Raw genomic sequence first — 26,554 nt, forward strand, 5'->3', positions numbered from 1 at the left:
GTTGCTTTATAGCTGAGTCCCCCAGCTGACTGCTTTATCTGGAAAAATTGCAAGGAAATCAGTTGACAGGTTATCCGGATATTATCCAGAACATAGAAAACCAAATTGTTGACATTATCTCAGAAACCACTTAAGCTTGAAAGCTGAAACTTTTATTGCACGTGCCCCTTGGTGGGAAGCAGATCTGAAGGTAATATGATCTTTAATCGGATGAATATCCTCCGAGATCGCCCACCCAAACATTTCGATCGGATGACACCTAATTTTCCATGAAAGAACAATATTAGAGCCACCAGACTTGGTGAACTAATAGACTGTGATGGCCTAAAGTGACATATTTGACCTTGTGCAATCTCGGATAATATTCGTTCAGTTAAGTTCATACTCCTTTTACATCTGTTCCCCGTCAAGGGGCATACACTATAAAAATTTCAGCTTTCAATCTTACCTGGTTTCTGAGATAATGTCAATAATTTGTTTTTCTATGTTGTGGATAATATCCGGAGAGCCGTTTAACCAAATTTCTTCAAATTTTATCAGATGAAGCAGCCAGGTGCGGGACTCAGCTGACACAGTCTGAAGGTTCTAAGCTAAATAGCCTCCAAGTAATGGTCATTTACTTTTTAAGAAGAAAGAACAATACTAATAAAAATATTGACAAAAAACAATAAAACATTCCACAGGGATTCCTGATATTTTTATTTTACTTTTTACAAATCTATTAACTCTTGCTACCCGCCAGTGTGTGGCAATATTTCTTGACATTTATTTCTTGGGTTGGGAGTTGCTACAAACATCCATCTATCTAATATCAATGTCGTTTCTGCCAAATATCAAACAGCAGCAGTCTGATTAATCCACTCAGCACCAGAACATCTCTTATACTTTAGTGTAAATACCAACGGACGACTTTACTAGAAGTAGGAAAGACCTGTTGTAGAGGCTGTGTTGTTTTTGTGGCCCTAGTCTTACTGAAACGTGATCCCAATGGACTACACAGTTTATATGTCCTTGTCCATCAGTCCACCACCTTCCTTGCAAGAGAGAGAGGGAAGTAACTGAGGGGGATTTACAGCATCAGGCAGCTGAGCTGCCCTGTCATAACGGAGCCACCTCAGTGGTGCCCGTCTCCAGCACGAGTGACGGGGTTGGAAACAATAGCCGGTAACTCTTCCAATACTATGATTATTAGTTTGCTGTTATCATATTCATTAATTGATATTACCATTACTATACTTTTTGCAATAACCATTAATAGTTTACTGATATAACCTTTAATCGCTTTCATTCAATTCAAAAGACCCTTCTATATCTATTCTTGTCGCTGCCAGAGGATTTCATTCAGCTCAAAAGAGGCCTCTCATAGTGAGAAGGTAACGCGACCTCTACCCTGTCAATAACGGCTAGTAGTGACAGCAACAGCTTAACTTGTCCAGCAGGATTACTTTTATTTTATTATTCTCTCTACTGCCTTGCGAATTAACTCCGGCTGTGGAGATACCTCTTGCTGTAAAGAGTTTAACTGACGCAGATGCTTGTAGTGATACAGCAAGCAATTAATATGATGGCTGAAACTATGATGGTAACTTTAGTGATGGCGCAATCACTTAGGAGGAGAGTATTAATGATTATAATTCTATTTACTGATAATTATTACTGCATGATTGTTAATTATAACTCAGTTTGTGGGCAGAATGTATACAGTGATTATGACCAAGGTGTCTTGGGAGTATACAAGGGCGGCACTCTGGAAAGTTAAAGATTCTCCGTGTTTTGCATTCCGTAGTTATGCTGGAATCAGAAAACAAACACCTTAGTCACAGTCTCCTTTTTAATTTAAAAAAAAAGAAAAAAAGACCGATAGGTGTGTTGCTGCTTACTTCAGTTTGTACTTTGAACCTCTCTTCGAGATTTTCTTGTATTCAAGAGCAACAGGATATCCTTTGGAAAGTTTGCCAAATATCACGAGGTTATGTTTTTTGTTTTTCTTAGACTGATTATGATCTTAAAATATTACATCACATGGGTCAAATTCTCAACCACAACTCAACATCAGTGGCAGTGCTGATGACCTTATTATAAGGGAAACCATTTTCAACCACAAAGTTATCAATAATTGGTTGACTAACATCTAAGAATAACTTATCTATTACACCATTCATCACTCAGCAGGACCACACACAAAAAATATTTTTGTTTTCCTTTCACACGACGTGTTGTGTAAATGATCATAATACAATTATGGTTGGCATAAGTAGCGTGCAAGATTTTTAGTTAATTAATAGAAACTTCTCCTCGTCGACTGTAAAAGGGTCATGGAGGAAATATCCAATTATGGGATCAGAAAGGGGGTGGGGGTTCTATGGCATTCACCCCCCCCCCCCTTCCACATAGAGGAGAATACCGACGGGACTTGAAATAGTTTACTGGTAAAGCAGAGGATCCAGAATGCCTCCTGAGCCAAAAGAATACGGGCTTATGATCCATGTACTAAAAAGGAGGATATAAATGTTCCATCAACCCTCATCCTCCGTTCCAGCCTTCATACACTTTCAGCCTACATCAACTCGCATCCATCATTCTTAAAAGCCACTCTCATCCCACGCACTCTCCGTCTACTTCATGCTCTCAACCCCAACACTCAGCTCCACATCCTCTCAGCCTTCTCCATATTCAATCCCCACACACCCCGTAAACCCCCCACGCCCTCAAGCCTCACACCCTCTAAATTCCATACTCTCGACCCCTACACACACTCTCACTTCCTACACACACTCACAACACCCACAAACACTGTCATTGCCACACAGACTCTCCACCCCACTCCGCACACATCAACCTCCACACATACATTCAACCCCCATACCAATTCTCAGTCCCCCTTCACATACTCTGCCCCCTCTCGCTGTTAAATTTTCTACACACTCATTCCCAACACATACTCTCAACCCCCCAGTAACTCTCTACCCCAATACACACTCCTTCCCCACACACATTCATAACCCCTCCTCCCCGTATAAACTCTCAACCCCCTACACACAGTTTTTATTACGAAACATACTCTCAGCCCCGACACACACACTCTGTTATCCCACACACCCAATCCCAACACATTCTACACTGTTCCCCACACATTCGCTACTACCAAATACCCATAACCTCCACACACACACTGTCAACCCCCACACACATTCATAAACCTCACCATACATACAAACTCACGTACATATCTAACCTCCACACAGACACTCCTAGTCCCAACATAAATTCTTAGTCTCCAGCAAACACTCCTAGCCCCCTCACACACAGTCTCTTATACCAGACACAGCCCCCACGCACACTGACAACCATCAAACATAAACTCCCACATACAGACAGTCTCCACAAAGACACTCACACACCTAACCTCTTCACACCTACACTCTCAACTCACTCCCAACACACTCTTAGTCAACCCCTCCACACTCAACCCTCAAACACCCTGTCAACCCCCAGACATTATCTCAAACCCGACACGCACTCTTATCCCACGCACATACTCTCACTTCCACCACACTCAGTCGTCACACAAACTCTTAACCCTCACACACACACACACACACACACACACACACACACACACACACACACACACACACTCTCTCTCTCTCTCTCTCTCTCTCTCTCAACCTCCACACACAGTCATTTCCATCAGTTCCATTACAACGTCGAATCGTCTAATTAAGCCCCCGTTTGAGTCCTCAGTCAGATACACACAGACGGTCAGCGGGTGATGCAATAACAGTGTGCAATGAGGGAAGGGTGGAGAAGGGAATATAAGAGAGAGAGGAAAACAGAGTAGGAATGGAGGGAGGGAACTAGGAAAGATGAAAGGGTGAGTGGTATAAAAGACTGGGAATGGGGGGATGTGGGAGATGAGTGTCATATGAAGGGAGGGAGAGAAATGAAACTGAGGGAAGTAGAGAGATAAGGGAGAAAGAAAAGGAAATACGGGTGAGAGGTAGAAGGAAGAGATAGGAGAGATGAGAATGAGGGAGGTAAAAATATGAAGGAAGGACGGAGGACGGGCAAGAGTTAGAGGGAAGAAGAGACTGCGGAGAAGGAGGGGCGATGAGTGAGGGAAGATGGAGAGATGAGGAGGTGGGGAAGTGAAGAAGGTGAGATGTAGGAGGGAAGGAAAAAAGAGAGATGAGTGAAGAAAGGAAGGAGAAGATGAGGCAGAGAGAGACGGAAGGAGATGAGGCAGGGAGAGAGGGAAGAAGATGAGGCAGGGAGAGAGGGAAGGAGAAGATGAGGCAGGGAGAGAGGGAAGGAGAAGATGAGGCAGAGAGAGAGGGAAGGAGAAGATGAGGCAGGGAGAGAGGGAAGGAGAAGATGAGGCAGGGAGAGAGGGAAGGAGAAGATGAGGCAGGGAAGGGAGGGAAGTAGGAGAGTTGGGGGAGGGAGTGAGAGAAGGAGGGAAAAAAGGGGAAGGAAAGGCAAGAAGAGGAAGGGAATAGAGATATACGGTAACGATGGAGAGGGAGGAAAGTAGGAAAGATGAAGAGTAGGAGATGAAACTGTGAGACATGGGAAAGGAAATATAGAAGATGAAACAGTGACAGTGAAGAGACAGAGAGATAAATAAAGGAGGGAGGGAGAAACAATAAGAGAGAGAGAGAGAGAGAGAGAGAGAGAGAGAGAGAGTTACATAATGAGGAAAAAATGCAAAAAGAAAGGACATTCGATTTGTTTAGATGTGCTGAAGAATCCTCCTAAGATGAATCAGTCACCACCGCCATCACCATCGTCATCACCATCATCCAGACCCTTCTTCCCAACGAATGACTGCGTGAAGAAATATCCAGACTCAGGGAAAAAATATCTAGTGCTTGGCCATGTGAGACGAGCTGCCCATCCATCGGGATATCACCCAAGCCTCTCAGTCATGGCCTCCCGTCATAAAAGTAACCATCTTCACATATTTCTTGTTGTATTTTTCTCTACGTAACACACATACATAACACAAATATAACCTGACAGATATAACGCTAAAAGAAAGAAATAATGTCAGACAGAGAGAATGGAAGAAAGAATCGTAACTTCAAAAGGAAAAGAAATAAAAAAGCGAGAAACACGAAACAGAATATAAACTCAATAAAAATGAAGTTATACAAAAAACGCACGCACACACACACACACACACACACACACACACACACACACACGCGCACACACACACACACACACACACACGAATATATAAAAAAAATAATATAGATTTTTTTCTGACCTGAATAAAACAATCTGGTCTTGGCTGCAGAGAGGTACAAGTTCTTCATTTCCGGTCAGCATGTTAACACCTTGAGCTTCGTGACAAACTTCATTTTTTTTTCCCCGCTGCTGCCAGACGCTTTCATTCAGCTTCAGAGAAACTTTCCTAACTAGAGGGGTCAAGTAATTATAGTCTTCATTAATCCCTCTTCTAGTAGAGTTATTTTGTCTGTCTATCTCATCCACTGCCAGACGCCTTCATACGTCAAGGAGTGGTCACAAACAAATCGCCTCCAGTCGCCTTGTCCTCTACCATTTGACTGCCCTCCCCCAGACACATCTCTCTCTCTCTCTCTCTCTCTCTCTCTCTCTCTCTCACACACACACACACACACACATTATGGATTTACTGTAAGTCACTGGGTGAACAAAGATAACTTTTAACGTTTTAGTAGTTTTAGTTCCATTGAGCTTAATAAAACTGTCTTTAATCAGCCGTAATGAAATGTTCATATTTCGCATCTTAAGTGTTATTGTCGCACAAACGTTACTTATTTTCAACAGCATCACAATAATCATCAATCTATCTAGATAAAATGTTACAGTCATCATCGTCATCACCAACACAATCATCGTCACCAACAGCCTCAAAATCATCACTATATCGTCGTCACCAACACCAACTATCACCATCATCACCATCACTGCCACCATCTATCACCATCGCCATCACCATGACTGCCTCCATTTATCACAATCACCATGACCATCACTACCACCACTATCCTATCCCAATTGCCAGCTCTTAAAACTATCCTGGAGGCTCAGTGATTCTTTTATATAACTGGGGATGTGAATCAGAGAAGACACCACGATCCCAAGAATACTACTACCCCCTCCCTTCCCATCCCTTAAATGTGCTGCAGGAGGTGCGAGGCTGTGTAAAATATGTACAGCAACTCTCTCTCTCTCTCTCTCTTGGTCACCTTTTATATCTTCTATCCCACTATAACAGTTTGGGACTTTGATTTGTTAAAACAGCCTCAACATATTCGAGAAGATTCATGAGCATGCCACTATAAAAAAAATAAAGTTAAAAAAATAAAGAATCCAATACTGCCACCACATTAGTCCTGAGAGAGTCATTATGTATTATGCATGGAAGGTGGGTATCAGTGTCCAAGCTATGATATGTAAAGATGTGTGACGCATACTGCTGGGCCTCGGGAAAATACTGTGTAGTCTACTCTCACAGTCGGATATATCGAAAAATATAATGGGCAGTATCGCTCAGTTCCAGTTTCATGGATGGTGGGGCTCCAGTTACCTTTTTTGTTGGGTATACATGAAGGTTATTAGTGAGAGGGAGGCAGGGGGTGCTGGCTGTGTACACATATTAGTCTGGCTAACAGTAATGGTAATGAAATACCTACCATCACTGTCGCTTGGGTAATATAATAGTTATAGACTCGATGATAATAATAACAATTATAATAATAAAATAATTATAATAATAATACTTTGCTGATCGGGTTTGGACCAAGTATGGCGGAAGTGTTAAGTCAGACAAGCATGAAGTGCTTATAACAGCAATCAGCCAAAGGTTAAGGTCACAGCACAAAGTGAAATGCATGGCCTTCAGACCAACTGGTGGGAGCTTGTACTCTCAAAATGCTCTCTCCCGATGATTTTAGCCTAGTATATACAGGCTTTGGGAACTGGGGAAGTTAGATAGAGCTTTCTATGATCCTTTCATCATTTAGATATTCTCTTCTGCTGCTTACAGCTGTTTGTAGACGGCAAGAATAAACTACATAGTATGATATCAATCTGAAGGGGATGAGGTGAGCCAAGGATATGAGAGCCCAACAGGCAATACGAAATGAGAGAGAGAGAGAGAGAGAGAGAGAGAGAGAGAGAGAGAGAGAGAGAGAGAGAGAGAGAGAGAGAGAGAGAGATGTAAGTTTCAGGGAGAGCGAGATAAGTGTGAGGCTTACAGAGGATGAAGGCATGTGGGAACGGGACTAAAAGAATGAGTGTTTGTGTGGAGGGAGGCGAGAGGGGGAGTGAGAGGGACAGGGAGGAGAATGTATGAGAGGGAGGGAGGGGGAAAGACAGTGAGGGGGCAGGGGAGTGGGACAGTGTAAGAGAGAAGTGTGGGGAGACAGTGTGTCGGAGGGAGTGTTGGAGGGAGATGGAGTGTGTGAGCGGGAGAGGGGAGAATTTCAGGGAGGTGAAGTGCGTAAGGGGATGTGGGAAGACTGTGAGGGGATGGGAAGAGAGACTGTGAGGGCGAGAGAGACTATGGGAGATAAGGGGAGAGAGATTGTGAAGGGGAGTGGAGAGAAACTATAAGTGAGAAGGGGAAACTGTAAGGGGGACGGAGAAGAATGGTGTGTGTGAGAGTGGTAGTCAGTAGAGGGAGTCTGAATGGGAGAGGAAGCGTGAATGTGTTGGGGAGGAAGGGAAGAGAGGCGGCGGGATTGGTTTGTTGAGAGGCAGGGCTGTGAGGATGAAGATAGGCTGCAAAGCGGATGAGAGAGAGAGAGAGAGAGAGAGGATGGGAGAGGAATGACTACTGTGTTTAAGACAGTAATTAGATTGGCTGTGGAGGACTGAGAATGAATGAGGGAAGGAGATATGGATAGCCAACGCTGAAAAATTACTGAACATTCCCCACAAAACGACGCATTTTACACTGGATTGCAAAATCGAATAATTCTGGATTACTGCCTTCACTCACAGCAGATGAACTGATTTATTGATCAGTACTTCTGAATTAAAAGATTTTTCTCCTTAAATTGTTTTGGACTAACAAGAGACAATTCTCCTTCTCCATCTCCACCTCCATCTACATCTCCATCTCTTCCTCCTCCCTCTCCTCTTCCTCCTCCTCCTCCTTCCCTTCTTCCTCCTCCTCCCCTCCTTCCTTTCCTTCTCCTCCTCCTCCTCTTCCTATTCTTTCATCTTGTCCTTATAATAATAATAATAATAATTAAACCAACCAACCAACCAACAAACAAACGGACAGGGGTGAAAACATAACCTCCTTGGCGAAGGTAATAACAATAATAACTACAGTATATCAAAGTGACCCAAGGTCACAACACCCTGCCTGCATCCCAAACTTGGGACCCCCCACTCCCACCCTTGCCTGCATCCCAAACTTGGGACCCCCCACTCCCACCCTTACCCCTGGTGGATTTTCACCAAAATCAAACCACTTCCTCAGTTCCACATACCCAACACCTGTGCAAAGTTTGAAGATGGTCCGTTCATTGGTTTAATAATTAATTGATGCACATGTTTACAAAAAATAAAAGCCGAATATCACATACACCCCCTTTCTCAATGATTTGTGGGTGGGGTGAATAATAATACTTGTAATAATAATAAAATTAGAATAATATTTGTAATAATAATAACAATAATAATAATAATAATAATAATAATAATAATTCTTATATTTATTATTATTATTATTATTATTATTATCATCATTATTGTTATTATATAATTATTATTATTATTATTACTATCATTGTTATTATAGTATATTATTATTATTATTATTATTATTATTATCATTGCTGTTGTTGTTGCTGTTGTTTTTGTTGTTGTTGTTGCTGACTGTTTTCAAAAGCCAATTCGACTGTTTTTGTCTTATATTCAACCTTTCCACAAGGTTTGGTCTAAATTGGATAAACTCTGATCTAATTATACCTTGCTTTGTGATCTTCACCTTCACCTAATGTTCTATAAGCAATTGGTGCACTTCTTGTCTACTCCTCAACTATTCCACCAAGTTTGGAAAAAAAAAAAAAAAAAAAAAAAAGATTGATCCAGTTACTTTGTTGTGAAACATGCTACGAGAGTCAACTTTTGACCTCACCCACTGACTGCCAGTTCTCAAAATTGACTCACTTCATTCCGCCACTATTCTCAAACTTTCCCCCAGGTTTGCTTTAAATTTGGGGAAAAAAAAAAAAGGCTGAAAAGATTTTGCTAGTTTAACGTTTGACCTAGACCTGTGAGGCTGACCTGTAGCCTGTTGTTATGGAAAAAAACAAAACAAAAAAACATTAAGATTCTTCATGGAATGACCCTCAACTCTTCCACCAAAATTATTGCAATCGGATAAAACCCCTTATTTTGTTAACATGCGCGCGCACTCATGCACGCACCCAAGCATACAAGTACACACACACACACACACACACACACACACACACACACACACACACACACACACACACACTACTGAAAAAATAACACCCGCCTGTCGCTCTGCTATCGGTGGTGAAATAAAATACTTTGGTGAATAAATTTAAAAGAAAGAAACTTATCGGGCTAAAGGGCAACAGAAGGATGTCATTTCTACTGTGTTCTTGCCACCCTCAGGCAATTGTATTTAGTAAAAGGAACACCCTTGTAGTGAAGAGGTTATGAAGACTATATGCAACCCTTCCAGACCAAATTGTCATCCATGAGCCAACAATAATTATCTGGAGATGGCATTAATAAAATAACAAAGGCCTCATTACTGTGAATGGATTAACACGATGACTAGTATATATATTCATTCTATTGCAAACTAATTACAAACAGCTCAGGTAGACTTTTCGTGGAGAATGGGTTAGAAACAGTGTCCTTTAACTTTTTTAGTCCTCCAAGGTTATTTTTATTGTTTATTTTTTGCCAGACCAACAGCAGAAGTTTTTGTTCCTTGATTCCCAACTTTATTCATTTTGTTTTTAATCTTTATAGCATAAGGGAAATCTCTAGCAGTGAATGGGATTAGTTAAAAGCTCTGTTTAACCCTCCTGTTCAAAATTTTCCCTTAAACTTAGTGTAATTGGCTGATAGCAGCAAGAAAAGACGACAAATTTCATCACTGAATGAAGCAATGAAACCCCTCCACTGGATAAAGAATTATTTCTCTTTTCTTTTCTTTTCTTTTTATCGTTTCTCTTTACCTTTCTTTTTTATCTATCGCTAGACAATTTCAGTCGCGTCAGGAAATTTTTTTTTTGTTTATGAGTATTACGGTGACCTCTTCTTTTACCCTTCACTTGACAGAGTCAGAGGACGGTGTTGTTATTATTGGGATCAATAGGTGTCCGTCCGTGGCGCTGGGAGACAAGTTAGCAGGACTGCTTGCCAGATGGAGAGATTTCGTTTCCGGGCCAGAAATCAGAAAGTATTCACTAAGTCATGAAATTTCACATAATTATGTGTCACATAGTGAACTGGTGCCTTTTAATAGGTAGAATGCTGTCTTTCTTATATTTATTTGTCCATTTTTTATTAATGAAAAAGTAAAAAAATATATAACTTTCTCAGATATTTCAGCGTGACCTGCACAAGGAAGCTGAAGGGGCCAGGTTATGTTTATCATTGACTGACTAGATAGTTACGAAGTAATAACCTGTTACCCTCCACCTAACTAATTCAGAGGAGGGTGTTGTTATCACTGGGTTCAATGGGTGTCCGTCCGTAGAGCTGGGCGGCATGATGACTGGCTGGGCTTAAAGATTTCTTTTCTGGGCCAAAACTCAGAAAGTATTCATTATAGTCATGAAACTTGACATAGTTACGTGTCTTATAGCGAACTGGTGCCATTTGATAGTTAGAATGCTGTGTCTTCAGTAGTTTCTTTTTTTAAAATAATGGATAAGTTTTATATATATATATATATATATATATATATATATACTTTGTCTCCGGGCTAGAACCCAGAACCAAATACAGGTACAGGCTTCAAACTCTCAAGGAATGTGTTAATATGCCTCCTGGTGCCTTTTGGCAGTTACAATGCCATGATATTATACAATGCTATGAAATTGCAGGAATACATAAAACTCATTATTTTAATGCATTTTTCTGTTAAAGCTTTGCAACTAATACACCCAGGAGACAGAAACTGTACATGATAAATGATTATATAAATCAAGTTATGTGTGAAGCTTCATGACTGTACCTATTAAGTAATCATAAAAAATGGCTGCCTAAATGAAAAAAAGCACTAGGCATAGTTTCATCAAATCTGTTCATAACTTCATTATTAACACAGATAAACTACTGAAAATTTTAAGTGTGAATGTCTCTGTGTTATACAGAGGGGGGTGGGGGTGAGGGCCGTTATGCGTTTGGTTAGGTGTGCAGGGAGGTGGGGGGGGTATGTGATTGGTCAGCTGGAGGGTTGCAACAGCGTAGCAATGTCTATGTTTCTTAGGTTGTTCTTGTTATTATCAGACGATTTTACTCAACGTAGCACAGCCCCTAAGCAGTCAAGGAGTTACTGAATGAAGTTTTTTTTTTTATTATTTCACGAATATCAAAAACGTCATAAGCTAAAAATGTACCTCGAGTTTGAAAAGTCTTTCGTATGCTAAATTATACCTCGCGCTTGATTAACACCTGCTGAACATTACGTCTTTCCTTTTTATTACGTATTTTTTTTCTTTTTCTTTCCTTTTTTTCCTACCATCACCTGGTGTCATTCAACTTCAGAGAGGCCCCTTGTATTAAAGGCTGTCATGGGGGTTCTTGCTCATTCCAAGATTCTAAGGCGGACTTCCTGAGCTGAGTCAAATCTGGCGGTAGCGAAGATAATAACAGAACAAGCGAAAATACAACCAGGTGCGGGAACTTTAAAGCACTTAGAGTTATTGCCCTTGGTGTACAGTAGTGTCGTGTGAGAGGGTGATTTTGTGTAATTAGGTGCGGTGTAGTGTGATGTGGTGTTGTGTTGCGTGGTGTAGTGTTGTGTACTGTAGTGTAGTGCATTATTGTGTAGTGTGGCGTGCTGTGGTGTGGTGTAATATAGTGTGGTGTGGTGTTTCACTGCTAAAGTCGCTAAAGGTTACGATAGCTTAGAGCCTGGCGTCGGAAAATCGTTAGTGAGAGACAGACGGACAGAACCGTTTCTATATAAACTCCTGCATATAAAAATTCAACACACTGAAGGATAAGAAAGCGCAGCACTTGCTACGTAATTCCAATAAAATATACAACTACAAAACTAAATGTATAGTTTGAGGTTTTAGCGATAGCGATGTAATGCACTGTGAAACAAACCAAAGCAGATACTCCTATCTGATGAAAGGCAGCTTTGGAAACAGAACGATACACACAGAAAGCTCTCTCTCTCTCTCTCTCTCTTTCTCATTTACCAGTCTCTCTGTCTATCTATTCATGTATTTCCTTCATTTCTTGAATTCGGTGACTTACGGTTTCAGTATGGCATTTTTCTGCTAGTTTTTTATTTTATTCTGTTTATATTTTTTTAAAGATGAGGTTAAATTCGGCCTTATTGAAATAAATGCCTTGAGAGAGAGAGAGAGAGAGAGAGAGAGAGACTCCTTCCTAACTTTAATAATCCTCCAAACCCAGTAAGAATGAAGAGAAAATAATGTCTTTGCTGTAAACAGATTAAGTGACTAGAATTATATAGAAGTAACAAGAAGCATCCAAAAGTACAATTAGGGACTGGAGGGACTGATGTGATTGTCCTCAGTGACCCTCAAGCAGTCAGTAGGTAGTAATCTTAAGCCTCAATCATTGTCATCATTATAATTTTCTTCTTTTTCTGCTGATTTAAGTGTTACCATGTATCTTCTTTTCCTACCAGTTTCTTTATCTCCTTCTTTTTCTCATTCTATCTTTCTCTGCCCTCTGTTCCTCTTCTCTTTTTCTTTATCTTCCTCTTCTCTTTCTGCCTTACTGCCTCTCTCTTCCTCCCCTCCTAATGATCTTCTTACGTCTTCCTCCTATTCTCTCTCTCTCTCTCTCTCTCACTTTGTGTGTGTATTTATGAGTCTCTTTACGTGTCTCAGTCTGTCTGTCTCTCTCCCTACTTTTCTGTCCCCATGTCTGCCCGTCTATCTGTCTGTCAGTCTATCTGTATTTCTATGTCAGTCTCTATCTACCTATCTGTCTATCTGTCCGCCTGTCTGTCTATATCCATCTATCTATATACCTGCCTGCCTACCAATGTCAATATCATCCATCTTATTAAATACTGAGAAGGATTCTTGGAGTAAAGTGGCAAGACAGAGTTACAAATGAAAGAGTAAGGGATATTACAAGAGTGGAACCTGTTAATGAATATGTGAGACTGTCTCGCTGGAAGTGGCTGGGGCACATATACAGAAAAGAAGGCAGTTTAATACTGGATGTGCCAGAGTGGACTGCTAGAGGAAGAAGAGGTAGACGTAGGCCGAGGGAAACCTGGTTGAGGACAATGAAAAGAGAAGCAGGAGAGGAGTGTTGGTGTGACCTGAAGGAGATGGCAAGAGACAAATATTGGTGGAGAGAGTTCATTGAGGCCCTATGCATCCCGTGGGGTGCCACAGGAAATGATTGATTGATTGATTGATTCCTCTCCTTCTCTTCTCCCTTCCTTTCTCTCTTCTCTCTCTCCTTCACTTCTCCCTTCCTTTCTTCTCCCTCCCAGCCTCTCTCTCCCTCACTGACTGCCCAGGGTCGCTAAAAAATATCACGGCATTAATTCCCAGTTTAAAAAGTAAGCTGATTGAGAGAGAGAGAGAGGAGGGGGGAAATAACTAAAATAGTGCAAGACAAAGGGAAAGGGAGAGGTAATAACAGTGACAGAGAGAGAGAGAGAGGATTAAATGAGCTGAGTGGGAGAGTGCTGGAAAAGTGGACTTAAAAAGGGGTTAGGTGAGAGCGAAAGGAGAAAAAGGAACAAGCTGGGATATTCGAGAGAGAGAGAGAGAGAGAGAGAGAGAGAGAGAGAGAGAGAGAGAGAGAGAGAGAGAGAGAGAGAGAGAGAGAGACAGACAGACAGACAGACAGAGAGAGAGAGAGACAGAGAGAGAGAGTTTATGTGTTGCTACCACAAGGAAATTTCATTGTACGATAACCGTCTTACACACTAACCATTTTAAACTAATTCACTAACTTAGGTTAACCGTCTTATGCTGTGGTAGGCTAACCGTCTTAAAGTATTGCACTACCTTATTAACCGTCTTATGCTGCGGTAGGCAAACCATCTTACACACTAACCGTCTTACGCTATACTTGGGTAGCCATACGATAACCTTCTTACGCTGTGCTACCCTAACCATCTTGCACAATAACAATCTATACCAGGCTAACCATGTTACGGACCCTCTTATGTAGTTAGCCTAACCATCTTACACAATAACCATCTTAAACTGAATTAAACTAACCATGTTGAACTAGTACGCTCTGCAATCCAGACTTTAGCGTGATCAAAACAGACAAAAATCAAGTCACTTGTGATGACCACTGCATGCTGGAACGCTCGGGAACTCAGACTGACGGACTCTCTCTCCCAATAGCGGCCTCTTCGGTTGCGTTTGTTACTTTTCAAGTGGCCAAGTTAGGAATGGTAATATGCCAAAATGACGGGGTCAGTCTCCAACTCGGCCAACCTAAGCCCGACCTTCGCGATTTTCCAAAATGCTCCTTGATTACACATTAACAAACTACTAGATAAACTCTATACCACCAGTTCTCAAGGGTTATACAAACAATAAAGTTCGAGTGGGAGGAAATGTGTATTAATACCAAAAAAAAAAAAAAAAAAAAAATGGTAGAAATCTTCCCAGGTACTATTCTTACAGAATAACCCTGAATCAGCTGGCACGTTATTCAACAAACATATGGCCCTAATATCACATTCCACAAAACTTAGCTCCTTTGTCCCAGGTTCAGTCCAATATGTTTTTCAAAATCGTCCCTTTGAGCTCACAGTTCGTTAGTTCAGAGTTCTAATATTCTTGACCTTGACGTCCACACTGGGACCTTGACTCACGCATAGGGACTGACCTCCACACTTCGACCCGCTAGAAATCAATATATACAATGAATAACTATTCTCCCTAATGCAAGTAATCCCTTCACATGATGAAGAGTCTCATAATAAACATGAGTTACAACACTCAGCATCTCAGTTAATGCCAGAATAACACATGGCACTAAAGACACATAGGTCTGCTCCAAATAATACTTATTGTAGAGATAACATGGGAGAAAAAGTACTCTAACAAATAAGCATGAAGAACTCTAACCATAAAAATCATTATTGCATCGATATCATTGTGCTTCACAAACTATGTGAACATTAACTCACAACTAACACAACCCTAAAAAGTACTTAATTGCAAAGCCATCCCAACACATTAATAACCATATTTACAGTCCCAAGGCACCTGATATTTGGCCCACAAAAATCACACATTTATCTGAGGTTCAGACAGAACTCTGCTTCTTAGCTACATTCTCATATTCCAGTTACACACTAAATAATAATATAAAGTACGGTACACAAATATATGGGAAATACCTCACTATCCAGCTCAAGGAATACAAGGGTAGTGAACGGGAATCAGAACTCGCTCTTCCACTGGCGTCAACTCGCGTGATCAAACACTTCCTGAGGAACGACAACACTTAATACTAACCCGAGTCTATTTCTCTATTTTAGTCACTATTATCACTCGTGGGATATCAGTATTCGCGCTTCAACGCATCAAACAACAATATTATCAAATTACAGAATTCCTTTGCGGTGTGGGGGGGGGGGAGGAGGATGACAACAGTACCAACCATCCACCACATTTCACGGCCGGTGAGCAAGTGTAACACCATGACCAATCTTGCATGGTGGAAAGGGGAGGGGATGACGGCTTACACAAGTTAAAATTTTCATTACTATCGACTCGTGACAGACTCAGTGTGATGCCTTTCTTCTTACAATCAATTACCCATAAAAAATGATATTCCCTAATTACAATAATCACTCACCAACACCTCTCTCTATATCCTTGCATTGAAAAAAAAAAAAAGCACTAAAAATCATCGTGCCTCACATCCCATTGCACATGCGTACATTATGCTGGATTACGTGACCATAGGCACATATTCCTTCTCACTCGAGTTTTTATATTATACAGGGACTTGATACTAATAAATTACAGTAGGAAAAAAATGACTTAGCAACTAGGTAACTTAATGTACATTCTGATCACGTTCCCATGGGAACAGCTATACCCCGGCCACTCTCACTTAACCGAACTTTTGGTCCTAAAATTAACAAAATACAACTCATTATCACTTCCGGCCACTACAGTGTTACCGCTAACCGTCTTATAGGCTACTACTGTAGGCTTGACTGACCGTTTGACAGACTATCTGATACCATATATCCATCTTGCACATCAACCATATTACACACTAAACAGATTTACTGAATATCTCTAATTAGTAGCATATCTACTCTTATCATCGTAACATAATTTAACCAGTACATTTATGACTTACCTTTCGCTGATGGCAGCAACATTGTTGGAGCTTATCCTTCCTTGATTCTCACTTGATTTTTTGGCATTGGCTCATTCAGAAATTCGTATTTTAAGTTTCTCCGAAAGGCACTCTGTTCAAAATGTAAACTGCATATCACATCAATGTCAGTATTAATGGGATCTTGTTTTCCTTACAGGTGAACCGATCTCCTCATAACTTAATTTTTTCGGGAAACCGTGGAATGTGACGTTTCGTCTTTTTGCGTGGCACGAGAAGCATCCATATACAAAACAGTAATTTGGCATTTTTCCCTCCTCGTGTATGGAAACAATCGTGGCAAGGTGGCAGGTAATATGTCAGTTTCAAATGAGCACGCCACACTTCATGAATGTTGACAGACTGATCAGCTTACTGAGGGCCGCGGGGCAGGAAAGGAGAGTATGACGTCATCACCCATGAGCGGGGGCGTTTTCTTTCGCTCCCGGCCGGCCCGTCAGTAGACATTATATGCCACCTTATGCCACCTGATGCATTACATGTGCAGTCTTGCAAAAAAAATTTTTAGAAAATCATAAATGTTTTACTTTCATTAAAATACCAACAACACACACACACACACACACACTCAAAGGGGACACATGGTGAATTGGCTACACATGCCGCGTCCTGGACAACATATGTACAAAATTTAACATTTGTAACTTTGTGCATATGGCAGAAATCCAAAAATTAAGTTAGGGTCTTTAAAGACCCCACATGGCGTTCCGGGTAGTGATGTATCGGATATCCGCCTCCGCCTCCGCCTCCGCAGTGAAAATGATGTCCGCATTACGAGTACTATCCGCGTCCGCGTCTTCAGACAACAAAAGCTCCGCATCATTATCCGCCACCTCGTTTTCAGATAATAAAAGCTCCGGATGATAATCCGCCTCCGCGTCGAAGAACCGCAGAGGTTGCTGATCTCCACCCATCCAATATTTCTCCTTTCTCTTTTTGTCATAATTCTTTTTATCTCTCCTTTTCATCCACAACTCTCCCGTCTGTTCCTTTCACCTACCAGTCCCTCTTCCTCTTTCTGTTTTCTTCTCCATTAGCTCTCTTCCTCCCTCCGTCTCTCATTGTTCCTCCTCTCTCTCTCTCTCACTCTCTCTCTCTCTCTCTCTCTCTCTCTCTCTCTCTCTCTCTCTCTCTCTCTCTCTCTCTCTCTCTCTCCAAATCAGCATATATCAAACTATAATTTATCGGTGACTCTCAGCGTACAGTCGGCAGCAGTTCCACGGTGTACAGAAAGGCATCAAATTTCGGACAAGGTGGCAGTGATCTATTTATCTATGGTGCATGACGAGTTGGGTCCCCGTTCCGCATCCCGGTAACACACTTAAGTGTGGCTGAAACTCGTCATTTAATACTGCATAAATGTACTGTAATATGTGTGAAAAAAAAAATCCGCGTCCGTGTCCGCAACCGCGGACATGGAGGTAAAAATAATCCGCAGTTGTGTCCGCGACCGCAAAAATTAATATCTTAACCTCCGTAGTTTTTATCTGCAAACGCATTTTATGAGAAGTAGATATCCGGCTCCGCCTCCGCCGAGCTCTAAAATTTAGTATCCGATACATCACTAGTTCCGGGTTACGTTTTTTCACCTGGCGTACGAAGAGTTAAGCGAGCCCCTGATAAGTAAAAGGGTTAATGAAAGTTCTATTTAATTTTAACTCACGAATCTCAATAATATGCCATAAGCTAATTATACCTCGAGTTTGAAAAGTTTTTCATAAGCTAAATAATATCTCTAGTTTTTAAAGCCTGTCATAAACTAAATAATACATTGAGTTTGAAAAGCCTGTCATAAGCTACAGTAATTATACCTCGGATATGAAAAGCCTGTTATAAGCTAAATTATATACCGACTTTAAAAAGTCTGTCATAAGCTAATTTTACTTGGAGTCTGAAAAGACTTCGTAAGCAAATTTTACCTCGAGTTTTAGAAGACTGTCCTAAGCTAAATAATACCTTCTTTTAAAGCAGCATCACGAAGATTTATGAAATACGTCACTGTGCAGATGCCGTGAGGTGTCTCACAACACAAGTGGATAATCTCCCACAGTAAGCTATGACTTTCCTTTTTATTTCTTTTGTTCTTTTTCTTTTTTCGTTTTTTTTTTCTTCTTTTTTCCCAACAGCTAGTTGATGTCATTCATCTTCAGAGGCCCCTCGTATTGAAGGCTTTCATGGGTGTTCTTGTTCATTTCATCATTCTAAGAGGTGCTTCCTGAGCTGAATCAAAACTGGCGGTAGCGAGAATAAAAGAGAAGCAGTAAAACAGAGCTAGGTGCGGGAGCTTTAAGGCACTACGGCTTATTATCCTTGGTGTAGTGTTGTGTGGGAGGGTGATCTGGTGTAATATCGTGTGGTGAGGTGTGGTGGAATGTAGTGTCGTGGAATGTGGTGTGGTGCGGTGTGGTATGGGGTAGCTTCGCTTAAGTTGCTAAAAGTCTACAGGAGTGAAGCGCCTGGGATCCGAAAATCGTTAGTGAGAAACAGGCAGACCGGGCTGCTCCCACGAAAGCTCCCGCATATAAAAAAATCAACATATTTTTTTTTTTTTTTTAAGAAACGCAGCACTTGTCAGGAAATTTCAATAAAATATACAAATAAAAAATACATGTAAAGTTCGAGAGTACATAATTATAGTATGAGGAAGAGAGATCTAACGCACTGCGAAACCAACCAAAGGCAATAAATCATCCGATGAAAGACAGCGTTGGAAACAACGATACACACAACAAAGTCTCTCTCTCTCTCTCTCTCTCTCTCTCTCTTCTTTTAACCCCTTCAATCGAGTGACGTATTTTTCTTTTATTTTTGCTATTGTCTGGCGGTTTTATTCGCCACAAAGGAGTCTTTTTGAATTAGTGAGGTTAAAATCCGGCTATCAACGCCTTCAATACAAGAGATCATTTCTGGCGTAAAAAAATCGTCCAAACGTAGTAGGTATGAAATGCGAAAGTAATAGGTCTTCGTAGTGAACAAATTAAATGACTACACGTATCTGGACGTAACAAAAGCCATATAAAATTGCGGTAAGGGATTAAAGGAACTGAAGTGATTGCCTCAGTTACCATCAAGTAGTCGACAGGTAATAATAGTAAGCCTTCACCATCATCTTCATCTTTATGTTCATCATCATCATAATCATCATATTCTTCTTTTTCTGTTGTAGTGTTTGTCTTCCTCTTCAATTTTCTTTCTCCCAGTTTCCTTGTCTCTTCCCCTTCTCTTCCTGTCTTTCTTTTCATCCCTGTTTTCTTCCTCTTCTTAACTTGTTTTTCTCTTATTTCATGACCCGCTGTTCCTTCCCTCCTATTTATCTCCTTACATGTCCTCTGATTCTCTCTCTCTCTCTCTCTCTCTCTCTCTCTCTCTCTCTCTCTCTGCATCAATCTATATGTCTATGTCAGTGGTTCTTAAACTTTCTCGTGCAGCGGATCCCTTTTATTAAAACTAATCATGTGGCGGACCCGTAATTATGAGTAGATTACCCTCCTACACTACCTCTTGAGTTTAAAGGTGTTTGTAGGCTATAATATACTAAAATTGTTACTGAATTATTTATTAATGGCTTAACTTGAACATAACTGTTCAAATTTTACTTCACATAACTGTCATAACATTATTCATTTTACAGTTTACATTTTACAGTTTGTTTTCTCTTATATGTTTTATCTGATGCTGAAATTAGCCTGCGGACCCCTTGGAACGTTCCACGGACCCCTGGGGGTCCGTGGACACACTTTAAGAAACACTGGTCTATGTGTATATATATTTGTCAATCAGCCTGTCTAGTTATATGTCTGTCTGTCAGTCTGTTTATAAGTCAATCTGTCTCTCTGTTTGTCTATCTTTCTATCCACCTACCTTTCTATCCATCAATTATCTATCCATCTGTTAATCAAGTTACCTACCTATCTACTCCTCTCCTCCTCTTCTCTCTTTCTGTCCTTCCCCTCCCTCTAATTGTTGAATTAAAAGAGAACCCTCAGGGGGGTACCTTTTTGTTTCGATTAGGAGCCGATAGGCAAAGGGCAGTATGCTAAGCCCCCTCCCCACCAGATCCAACGTACAGTAACTCTGGTCTGCAGTGAGTTATACACTGACACCCAACCAGTTTCTTTAACCCCCAAGAGCCCAGTGTCACCCAGATGTGACGGTTTGGGTAATTTTCAAATTTTAAGTAAGAAGAAAATCCAACGGTTGGAACCTATGAGCTTCCCGGCCATAAGCCAATCGGCAAAGGGCAGTACGCTACGTATCCTCCCCACCAGATATAACGTGCAACAACCCTGGGCTCTGGATGGTTGAGACAGACCAAAGGAAACGCACAGACCTGAATACCGAAAAGCAATATTACTCAGTATCTGGGGTAACTATCAATCTTCCATTCCGTCATTTAATACAGTTAACTCCTAAACAAGAAGAGATTTTTATGGCTGACACTTCCCAACCACTTCCTAGCATGCCTCATCCCTCCGCCACACCCTTCAGAGAGCCCCCACGCTTCTACCACCCAGTCAAGCAACTCCAGCTCTGTTTCCAGCTCACAAGCTTACCTTTCTCATGCTTAGACAAAAGTGAGAACAGCATCAGGATCAAGTGACAAAATGCTTTGTCATAAATACTCTGTGGAATTCCTATTCATTATGAAGGATGCAGGTCCCTCTGTAAAAGAAGTTCCCCAGTAGCCATCATACGTACATAGTCAGAGTAACCATACAACTGGACGACAGGAATCCAGACCTCAATGACATCTCTTTGCTGTTTGTTGTGTTCTCTCAGATCATCTATGCAGCAAGCCATTGGGTTAAATATCAAAGTCTTTTTTTTTTTTTCAATCCATTAAGCTATTAGACAAGGTGTTCTGATATTTACTGAAAAATAACAGTTCATGTAGCTGCTGCTGCTAATCAGGTTGTGAAGAGGCCATTGATTCTCGCAGAGCAACTTCACCTCCATGTTCTGCTAACAGAATGTTACTGGTTTAGTTTACGAGCTTGCTGTCACCGCTACAAGTGCATAATTTTAAGTAAAAATTTTAATCTCTTTGGTACTTAAACACCAACCACATCCGAGCGCTCTGTTTGGCAGTGACACAGACACAATACACTTCTAAGTCAGAGACGTGTCCTTCAGCTGGCACGCGCTGTGTGCAGGATATCCACATATTCCTATGCTAAGCCACACCCGACCACACCAAATCACAGGCTACATTCGATCTTCAGTTAGGTGCACTACATCCATCAGGTTTTCCTTGGCTTCTTAACGGGAACTGATGTCTTATACAAGCCCGGAGTTTCAAATAGTTAACTAAAAGCCATGTCAGGTGATAATCCTATTCTGGATAGCCTATTGAACAACAGGACTCAGGTCACATTCTGTAAGTACGTCCTATATGTGCATCTTGCCCTTTCTTGTATAACTGTCATTTATATAGTTATTGTGTGTAATAGCAGTTTTATGTGTCATCAGATATGGGCAAATAATTCTTAACGTTTTATTTATATATATATATATATATATATATATATATATATATATATATATATATATATATATATATATATATATATATATATACAGTATATTAATTTATACTGCCCCATCAAAATAGCTAAGGCACAGGGTTAGGCTCCCCAGCTCAGACTTATTAGGCGAGTGGTGACTCACTCTCTCCCGAGAGGCATTATGCGGGCAAAAACCTCAACCATCACTTGGATTTAAACGGTTATGTTCCCATCCCCAGCTGAAGCATCTGAAATTACTAAACCACCAAGCATCTACCTGTTAATAATATGATTAGTACCCAACGTATTCAGTGGTTCCTTGTTTACAATAAACCACTTAGCTTGTCGCTCACTGTAGTCAGCAATAAGTACCGTTACAAGTGTGTGTGTGTGTGTGTGTGTGTGTGTGTGTGTGTGTGTGTGAGAGAGAGAGAGAGAGAGAGAGAGAGAGAGAGAGAGAGAGAGAAACGAAGTAAAAGCAAGAGGGGAGGTATTGAGAGAGAGAGAGAGAGAGAGAGAGAGAGAGAGAGAGAGAGAGAGAGAGAGAGAGAGAAACGAAGTAAAAGCAAGAGGGGAGGTATTGAGAGAGAGAGAGAGAGAGAGAGAGAGAGAGAGAGAGAGAGAAAGAGAGAGTAACGAAGTAAAAGCAAGAGAGAGAGAGAGAGAGAGAGAAACGTTCAAACCCAGAAGGGGGGAAAGGAGAAAAGAGATACTGATAGCGAACCAGGGAGAGGGGCAGAGAAGGAGAGGATGAGAAAGTAAGAGAGAGAAAAGAGAGAGAGGGAGTAACGGGGAGACAGGGAGAGTAACAACGACAGGGAGAGACATGAGGAATAGAGGATGTACAGAAAAAGAAAAAAAATGGACTGTGAGGGTAGAAGATGGACAGGAGAGTAAAAGAAACAGTGACAGTAAAAGTGGGACAGGGAGAGCACAGAGGGACAGCAAAAGATGTAAAGAAACAGGAAAATAGAATAACAAAGGAAAACGGGAAGAGGTTACAAGAGACAGGAACTCACAGCGAGGGAGAAGTAAGGGACTAAGAGAAATAATAAGACTGAGAGAGGAAGAGAGGCAGAAAGAGAAAGGGAGGGTTATAGACAAGAAGAGAAACAGCGTACAGATAGGCTCAGGAAGAAATAGGAAAAGAAAAGACGGGAACGGAGACAAAGAGAGATTGAGAGATTAGGAGGAGATAGCTACGGAGACGAAGAGACAAAATGGTAAATATGGATGGCGAGAATCGGAGAGACACAGGGGCAGTCCGAGAAAGTAAAAGATGGACGGGGAGAGGGAGGGAGAAAACCAATGATTGTAAAGGAGGGTACGTCTGGGGAAGTGGTGATGTCAGGGCAAGGTGTTGCTGGCAGGGTGGTGACGGCAAATTGGTATTGGCAAGATGATAGCAAGGTACTGGCAACAGGCGGAGTGGTTATGGCAGCAGAGTAAAGGCAGTGTAGTAATGGCAAGGTGGTGGTGCAGGGAGGTGGTGATAGGGCATGGTGATGATAAGTTGGGATGATGCCAAGGTGATGATGGTCGGGTAGTCAAGGTAGGGTTTTAATGGTAGACTGTTGATGTTAAGGTGCTGATGGTAAAGCAGGAGTGTGAGACGAATTTGGTGATGGACAAGCAGGGTGGTGATGGAAGAGCGATGATGAGAAGGTGGTGATGGCAGGACGGTGATGGAAAAGTGATGATGAGAAGGTGCTGACGGCAAAAGACGGGCGTGATGGCAGAGAGGTGATTGCACGGTGGTGGAAGCAATTGCTGATGGCAGGGTGAAGACATGAGGGTGTTGAAGGTACGTTGGTCGCGAGAGGCTCTCGTAAGAACACACACTCAGTAGCTCACAGCAAAACCAACCTGGTCGTCTCAAGAGGCGGACTTATTGCTCCATTTTCTGTACTCTCATACCACAATAAAGCCCTCTACTCCATTCTCTCTCTCTCTCTCTCCAATCCTGTAGTATTGAGAAAACTGAGGAAATTACAGAGGGACAAATTTTAAATCTAACCCAACATCTAGAGAAGAATAAGCATCAGTGAGGTTTTTAATTCACCTACAACCACGACTGCACCACAGTCAGTGAGAGGGACTACATACCAGAAGGGCGGCTACAACAATACCGGCCTACAGCCACAAATTACCTCCATAATAATCAATCACCACATATGGCAACAGTGGTTGGGTGGGGTTATGGCAGGGTGGTGATGGTGCGGCTGGATGGTAATGGCAGGAAAAAGTGGTGATGGAAGAACAGGATGGTGATGAAGGGTGATGATTGCAAGACAGAGTGGTCACGGCAGGAAGGTGATGGCAGGGTAGGGATGTGTTGTCAGGGCAGGTTGGTGATGATTGGGCAGGGTGGTGTTGGCAGGGTTGGATTGTGTTGGTTGGGTAGGGTTGTGTTGGCAAGGCAAGGTGGTGATGGCAAGGCAGGATGGTGACAGCAGGGTAAGGTGTTGATGGCAGGGCAAGGTTGTGATGGCAAGGCAGGATGATGTTGGCAGGGTAGGTTGGTGTTGTCAGGACAATGTGGTGACAGCAATGCAGGGTGGTAATGGTATTGCGGGGTGATAATAATGGGCTATGAAGTGATGGCAAGGTAGGGTGATGATGATAACGAAGGATGGTGATGGTAAGGCAGGGTGGTGGTAATTGAGCAGGGTAGTGATGGCAGGAAAGGGTGATGATGGTAGGGTAGGTCAGTGATGTCGGTGTGGTGATGGCAGGATGATGATGCCAGGGCAAGGTGGACACATCAGGGTTGTTATGCATGGTGGTGACCGGCTGATGGATGACTACAAAGACGGGGTGGGTGGCAGGATAGGGGAGTGACTACAAGGCAGGTTGATAAGGACAGTGTGGCGATTGCAGGGGAGGTTGGTAACTACAAGGCAGGGTGGTAATGGCTGTGTGGTGATGGTGGGCCCGCGTGGTGATGGCAGGATGGTAATGCCAAGGTGGTAACTACAAGACAGGGTGGTAATGGCTGTGTGGTGATGGTGGGACCGCGTGGTGATGGCAGGATGGTAATGCCAAGGTGGTAACTACAAGACAGGATGATGATGGCAAAGTGGTGATGGTGGGACCGCGTGGTGATGGCAGGATGGTAATGCCAAGGTGGTAACTACAAGACAGGATGGTGATGGCAGAGTGGTGATGGTGGGACCGCGTGGTGATGGCAGGATGGTAATGCTAAGGTGGTAACTGCAAGACAGGGTGGTGATGGCAGAGTGGTGCTGACAACACTGGTGATGGCAGGGGAGGAAGGGAAATACTGAGAATGCTAACATACACTTTATTGCTACACAAGAATGGCCACTTCTGTTCTTATGACACGCTCTCTCTTCTTATGACAATTTTATGCTCTCTCTCTCTCTCTCTCTCTCTCTCTCTCATTTAAATCTATATTATCATTCTCAAGCTCCCATGTCACTCTAGCTAAATATTATCATTTAACAATACCTACAGTGGAATGCTAAAGTTGTCCCAACCACGATAGATTAACTGGTACCAGATTTCACACTCTTGGACACTCACGAGTCACTCTAAGCTGACTGTAGTTGTCTGGCAGCAGCAGAAATATGATCAAGTACGATGGAGGAAGTGATTCTGAGAGAGATGGTTTCCTTGTTATAAGAGACTGTGGTTCTTACGTTGGCTATTTACCCTCGCATACTGCACCTCATTCCTCTCTTATTTTTATTTAATTTTCATGAACTTCCTTTTAATCGACTGAATCCAGAGATGGAATTTTTAGTTTATTCTTGCTACCTCAAACAACATTTTTAGCTTATGGAAAAAAGGGTGTGTATAAGTTAATGGAAATATTTCTAATCCTACGACTATCAGTGGTTTTTGCGAAGTTAACACAAATGCTTGGATGTTCAAAGAATAAATTTAACGTCATCAAAGAAAATGGATTAATATCAACTAAATGACATTAGTGACACGTACTGGTACGACAGTCCTGAGTCGCAGCGACAGTGCATAACGAGGATGAAGTGTTCGGTAATCTCCCAAGCCAACGAGAATGCACGTCCCTTCACTTCTCTGACGGTGCTTTTGCTGTGTTCTTGCCTGGCCATAGATGATTTTACCTAGATCTGGGAGGGGCAGGGGGCTTATTTGAACTGCAAAGATTATGTATAGGCCTCATTATCCCTTCATTACTGCAGGGCTCAACTAAACCGTACCTTATCATGTTGCAACAGAAAGACTAAATACTCTAATAACAAAAAGGAGCACTCAGATGGTGCAACTCCCTGTTTGTATAATTAGTCTAAGAGATGAACATTTGTCTTTGCCCTGTGATCTTGATCTTGGGCTGATTGTCCTCAAGATCGAATTCTTTTCACCCTCTCCTTATGTTGAACCTTTCCACCAAGCTTGGCTTAAATTGTTCAAGTTCACCTTGCCATGCAACCTTGATCTTTCAC

The sequence above is a fragment of the Coenobita brevimanus genome, chromosome 70, assembly GCF_032717465.1.
Source record: "Coenobita brevimanus isolate Jiangsu-jjx chromosome 70, ASM3271746v2, whole genome shotgun sequence".
In the NCBI taxonomy this organism is placed as follows: domain Eukaryota; kingdom Metazoa; phylum Arthropoda; class Malacostraca; order Decapoda; family Coenobitidae; genus Coenobita; species Coenobita brevimanus.